Source organism: Athene cunicularia (genome assembly GCF_003259725.1).
Source record: "Athene cunicularia isolate RWA chromosome 26 unlocalized genomic scaffold, athCun1 chr26_part2, whole genome shotgun sequence".
Lineage (NCBI taxonomy): Eukaryota > Metazoa > Chordata > Aves > Strigiformes > Strigidae > Athene > Athene cunicularia.
The window spans coordinates 3182719-3189315 of record NW_020799137.1 but is presented as its reverse complement, the minus strand read 5'-3'; positions in this window follow the sequence as shown (position 1 = coordinate 3189315).

Genomic DNA, 6597 nt, shown 5'->3' with positions numbered 1-6597 from the left:
GCAGCTTTTGGATCCACTGTAGGGGTTGCCCACCACAAACTGGCTGCTGGGGTTCACATCCAGCCTCTCCCTCCAGCATGATGCGATGGGCTTGGGAGTGAGGATGCCCCTCTCCTGGGACATCCAGCCCTGTGAGGGTGGAAACGTATCCAGTGGGGCACCGTTCCTGCACACCCCATCTTTCCTTTCTCTCTTTGCTGAGTGAATTTTAAGCAGGAAGAAGCCAAAAGCCCAATTCTTTAGCCCAGCAACACCCAAGTGTGTGGAGGCAGGTGAGCCCACCCCAGCCCCTTCATTGCAGTGGTGGGTGGGGAGCCTTAAGGGGGAGGGAGCCAGGCTGGGGGGGGACATTTCCCGTGGGGCTGGAGCAGGGGGTTTCCTTCTGGTAACCTGGGCTGTTGCAGCTCTGGGGCCTATGGGGTCTGTCCTGCGCTCCTGCTGCGGGTTTTCTGCTGCCCTGGGCTGGGTTCAGCTCTGTGCGTATGCAGCCCCCCTGGTCGGGCCCTGCTGCTCACGCTGACCTCCCGGCACCGTGCCCGTGGCTGGGATCCCCACGCTGAAGGGTGCTGAGCCCTGCTGGAACCCCGCTGTATTGAGCCCCCATGTTCCCCCCGTGATGGGGGTGCTCTGCCCCCAGCGGGGAGCCCACCAGCAGCACGGAGAGACCCCACGTGCAGATCCAGCCCTCGCCACGTACAGAAACTCTCCCAGCATCCTGCACTGTAGCTGGTCCCCAGTTTGAGGTGAGAGCTGGGTGCCCGGGGCACTCCTCACCTGAGGGACGGGGGTACAGCGCGGTGTGGGATGTCCCTCCCGTGGGGTGCGCAGCTGCCTGCGCTGCAGCATCGAGCATCCCTTTTGATCTCGGAGCTGTACCAGCCGTGCAGCAGCCCGGCCGCGCTCGCAACGTGTTTCCTTTCATCGTCACACTCGGGGAGCCCATAATACTGACTGCAAGCGCGGGCTGCGGCAGCTGGGCTCCCGCAGGTAGGGCTGCCTGTGCGCTCCCATTCTCAGCACGCCCTCGCCGGGGGGGGAGCAGCGTCTGCTTGCTCCCCCCATCCCTCGGGGATGTGACCGGTGTGATGGAGGCGGTGGCCTGGCCCAGACAGGGAGGCAGCTGGTCCTGGCCCTGAGCCACATGGTAACCCAGCCTGTCACTCGGCAGGAAAGCATGTGGTTATCTCAGCGAAGATTGTAATTAGGCTGCTCGGCACTAACTTGTCTCAAAAAGCTGAGGAGGAGGGAAGAACCTCGGATCAGCCATTTTATATGAAACTTTACAGGGAGAAATGGAGGCCAGGGCAGGACGGGTCTGTCGTGGGAAGCCAGCTCCTCTGTGCTCAGTCCCTTCTCCTCTCTGTGACATTCCCACACGTCCCTGCACACTTCAGACCAGACCCACCCCAAGAGGAGCTGGACTGGGTGCAGCTGTGCACCCTGTTTAAAACCATCCCGGCCCCCAGCATCGCCGTCCCCAGGCAGAGGCGGTGGGATGGAGCTGGAGCCCGTGGCAGCGCGCAGAGGCGGGCACCGTGCCCGTCCCGGGCTGTAGCTGGAGAGCATTTTCCGTCCGCTCCCGATAAGATGTGTTGTTCATTCATCACTGCGTGCTGACCGCAAGCCAGGCAAGAGGGCCTGCGTGGTCCACTTGGAAGCAGAGGAAATACTGCTTGGCGTGGTAATCCATCTCCAAAAGAGCTATTGAAAGAAGAGGCTGTGTCGCTGGCTCCTCTGTGCTGGAGCGTGGCTTGCAGCAGATCCCTCTGGATTTCTTCAGGGGCTGAGACACGCTGGTGTGATCTGATTCCAGCAGTGCTCGGGGTCGCTCTGGAGCTGCTGGCCATCCGTGGGGATTGTGTGAGGCAGCCTGGGCTGGGTCTCTGCCCCGGTGCAGGAGCGAGGAGAGCTTGGGGAAATAACAGGGGGCTTTGCCCCGGGGTGTAAATGAGTGTGTGCCGTTGGAGAAGAGCCAGCGAAGCTGTTAGTAACGGTCTCACATGGGCATGACTGTAGTGGGCAAAAAAAAAAAAAAATCAGCTGATTTGGAGCAAAACGGTTGTGCAACCATGGAGGAGTTTGCAATGTAGCTGTACACAGGCGATGAGCAAGGTGCCGGGCAGCGGGTGGCCAGCCAAGCCAGGGAGCGTTGTGCAATGCAAAATCTCTTGTGCAACGCACTGGAAGGGACGGGAACGGGGGAATGGGGCTCTTCCCTCTCCCCTTCTGTCCCTGCTGCCATCCTGGCCCACGGCGAGGGTACAACTGGCAGCCCCGGCCTTTGCTCCACCCCACAATTAACCTGTGTTTGCTTATTAGGGAAGCTACAAGCCTGTGCAAACACTTCCATTTGCTTTTGATAAAGTGAAGGTAGAAAAAAATCATGCCCATGAGGTGTGGCCAGTCCCAGCAGGCTGCTCACATGAGCCTGGGTCATGCTGGGTCCCGGCTCCCGAGGACCATCTGCCAAGGACCGAGAGTCCCTCCCTGCCCCGAGCACCCGGCCGATTCCCGTGTCACCTGGCCGTGGCGGTGGCTGTCCCCAGCCCTGCTGTTCTCCAGACAACCACGGCGTTTGTCCCAAACTTGGCCCAGTGTCGCTAACGGCAACTGCTAATTGTTCTCTTGTTCTGTACTATATTTAATTCCCCACTATTATTTTTTCCCCTTTTAATCATAAAAAGCCTAAATTTCCCTCGGGGAAGGTTATTGGCTCAAGTGTGGAAATATACCTGCAACTTGCACGGAGCTGAGCCACCGGGGCATTGGCTGTATTTTTAAATCCAAGTACAAAGTGTCTTCGATGCGAGCGTCGCTTAACCCTTCTCGGGGAGGGAGGGGGAAGTGGGAGGGAGCGGGGGGGTCCTTCCCCTCTTCTCTGCTCCCACTGCTCACCCTGCCCATCCTCGGGGTGGGATGAACTCCCCTCACGTACTTGGAGGTGTGGGCAGGAGGGTGGGCAAGGAGCAAGCTCTGGATTGGGGGAGTTGCTTTATTTTGCCCTATTTTCCTGTGGTGTCCTCCTCTCTGTCTTGCCAGCGTGAGACCAATGTCTGAGCATCCTCCCGTATGCGGTGAGGGTCAGTCCGAGCAGGACCACGTGTGCATCAACACTGTCTCCTTCCCAGGCCATCTCCTGCCACCCTTGCGGGGATGGAGGTTCAGGTTCTCCGAGGTAATCTGGAGCCTCAATACCTTTGAGGATGTGGGCCAAAGTCATCCAGTCTGAGAGCTATTTTGGGGGAGCGCGGCTGCTCCCGTGAGATCGTTCACACACCACAGTCAGACAGCCAGGTGCGAGCGGAGGCACAGATGGGACAGGCAGGAGGGAACTGGCCCTCGTCTCTGCCGGTTAATGAAGTCACCCGAGGGGGTTTCAGCCCTGCCCTGGCAGACCTTGGGCTGCCTTTCAAACGGCTACTTAGGGGGGGCGGAGGTTTGGGGTTTGGATTTACAGCTCAAAAAAGCAGGTTTGGGGTTTAACCCTCATCACTGCAAGAGGCTCTTAGCATCTTCTGCACCAAAGGAGAAATTTTTTTCAGTGGTACCTAAGCTGGGCTCTGAAATCCTCACCCAAAAGGAGAAACAAGGTTGAAACAACCCCTTTTTTGATAGCTGTAGCCTGGAGGCAGTCCTAGCCCGGCTCTGCTGTTCTCTGTGTGGTGGGAGGATGGTGCAGCAGCATGAAAGGGGCCATACAGAGCCCAGACAGCCTTTGTGTTTCACCCGTAGGCAGCAGCGGGGTCAGGGCGCAGCCAGAGCCAGCAAGACAAGGGGGTGAACTCGCCTCCTGGATGAAGAATCCCCCTTATGCACATCTGTCAGCAGAGCCTGCCTGCTCCCCACTCTGCTCACGCACAAGGGACTGAGTGTCTCCCTTCCTCCTCCTCAAACAAAGGAGGCTACAGTTATTTTTCATTTTCTTCTTCCAAGTGGCTTCACCCTTGAATTCCCAGCCCTGATTTGGGTTGCCCGAGGAGGCCCATGCAAAAGCCAGATGGGGACCTGACAGGGCGCTGGGCTGCTGCTTGGGTACCACTAACCCATCTGCCTCCCCAGCCAGCATCCCGGCTCGCCATCCTCTCCACTAGCATTATATTTGCTCCCAAAGCATCTGGACAGATTTAAGCTCCAGGTGGGCTCCTGTCCAGCCCGGGGGGAGGGGGGGGGAGCTACAATTGCAGCTGACCTGTCAGAAGGTTGTGGCATGGTTGGGCCACGCTGGTGAGTGCTTGCTGCTGAGGGCCATCGTGGGAAGGGAGCTTTCACCAAAGGAGGGTCCTGTGGACAGGGCTGGGGGGCCTGGGGGAGGGAGGTGACCCCCCACTTTGAGCAGTCGCCTGCAAAGGAGCAATTTCGGCATGTGAAAGGAATGTGGCTCTGTCCTCACCAGAGATGGAGACCATACCTCAGGGATGGGGAGGACTGCCGCTGGACTGACTCACCAGCAGCCTCTCTGCAGCCGCTTCCTCTCCAGGAGGCAGAAACTCCCTTTTTTTATTTATCATGTGGCTTAAAGTAGGGGGTAAGGAAGGAAATGCTCTTATATTTTTAACTCCTCTTATCTCCCCAGGGCCTGGGGGAGTGAGGGCTGGCACAGCGAGGTGGCCGCCCTGCTGCTCGTGCCCATGAGCATCCCCGTGGCCGGGGTTGCTCACCCACCTGAGGGCTGCAGACTCTTTGTAGCTCCCCATAGTCTTCTGGGGTCTGAGTCCGTGCACAAAATGTCCCTTCAGGTTGGGAACAGCCCAGAAACCCCGTGCAGAGCGGGAATACACAGGGTGGGTGGCGTGAGGGCTCAGCACGGTCATAGCTACAGCGAGGGCAGCTGAGAGGGACTGAGCCACAGGAGAAATGCACGGGTTTTTTTTATTCCGAGAAGCCACCTGTCCGCGCTGCTGCCCATGTGTTGGCAAACCTCAGAAGGCAGAGGCTGGGGGGTCCCTATTTGTGCCCACCACAGAGACAGAGCTGTCATGTCCCAGCCGCTTGGCCAGGGAGCTGCACGTTACCCTCCCAGGGTTGGAGGATGGGGAGGGTTTCATCCATCCCAGCTCCATCCAGGGAGGATTTGGAGATGTAGTGTCACCGTCCTCAGGGTGCAGGGTAGGCAGGGGTGCACCCCTGAGCTGGGACGTTCAGCCCTGAGCATGGGCTGGATGTGGTGCCCACCAGCCCTGCGTGGGGACGGGGCTGCCTCCTGCCGTGGGATGGGAAGGAGACTTCAAGAGGCTTTGTCTTGCTGCTCCTCATTTTCCTGGGTGGAATAAACCAGGCCAGATGCCCGTTTGTTTAGTGTGATGAGGTTTTTTGCACTTTCAGATAATTTTTATTGCTTGGCACTCTGCAAACATAAGCCATCTCTGGGGTCAAGGGAGGATGGGGACACAGGGAGCCTACTTTGGGCCAGGCTGGGAGAGGTGGTGGCCGGCCCAGCCATGCCCAGTAAGGCTGGTGGGACCAGTATGGGCACTGGCATGGGCACGCCACGGTGCCCCTCAGCTGAGATACCCCTTGGGCCTTTGATCAGTGAGGCTAATCTGTGGACAAAGTTTTGGGTTTTGTTTCTTTGGGGGCTTTCTTTGAGCTCCTGTTGTGAAACCTTCATTTGCTTTTAACAGCAGCAAGGTTTTTTTTCTTATGATCTTCTATTTTCCCCCCTCTGTTGCCCTGAGATAAAGGCTTCTAAATTTGTCCTGTGCTGAAAACGCAGCTAATCCTGATGGACCTGAATTCGCATCTCCCCCCAGAGGAATTGCACTAATTTTTTTCCCTTTGTTCTGCCAGGGGACCTGTCCGTTTCCTAGTGGAAAAAAAAATCACTATTTAGGGCAAGGTTTATATTCCTGAAACCTGTGTGTTTGTTTTCGAGAAAAGAGGACAGGAGGGAAATAAATGAGAAAAGCATCATGACTTTTTTTTTTTTCCCTCCCGATATTGTTTTTACAGCAAGCAAGTTTTAATTAAAGTTAGGAACTAGGACACTTGTGCTGTCCAGAAGATGCTCTGAGGATGTGGTCCATTTCCACCAGTGTTATACTGGGAGCCCAGAGCTGCTTGCCCAGCCCTGCGGTGTTGGGCTGCCTGGGGAAAGGCTCCTTATGGGCTGGGTGGGCTTTGAAGGGGTGGGGGGGACACAAACCTTCCTGCTCCCGGCGGTGATGGGTGCTGGGTGAACCCCGGGGCACTGTCAGGTTGGACAGGGCTGGGGACACCCTGGCTTAGGGGTGCTGGGGGAAAGCTCGTGCGTGGAACAAGGGGAGGGTTTGAGCAGGGGTGTGAGGACAGGAGGGGGACAGGGGTGGTGAGAGGCGAAGCTGGTATGAACTGGACGGGCTGGGGAGCGACCAGCTGGCAGGAGGCAGCTGGGCTTCAGGAAGCTGCAAGTGCTCGCCTGGGGCAGAAAAATCCAGCGAGAGCCGCCTCACCCTCACCTGCGGCTTTCCCCGCTCTGGGTGTGCAGGATGCCCGTGCTCCCCGCGGGCTGGGGACGCGCTGGCCGAGGGGCAGGTTTTGGGGTGTCGGAGCGGGGACAGGGCCCGAGGGCTGCGGCTGCTGGTGTCTGGTCCCACTGCAAAGTGAGGAGGGGGCTGAAGC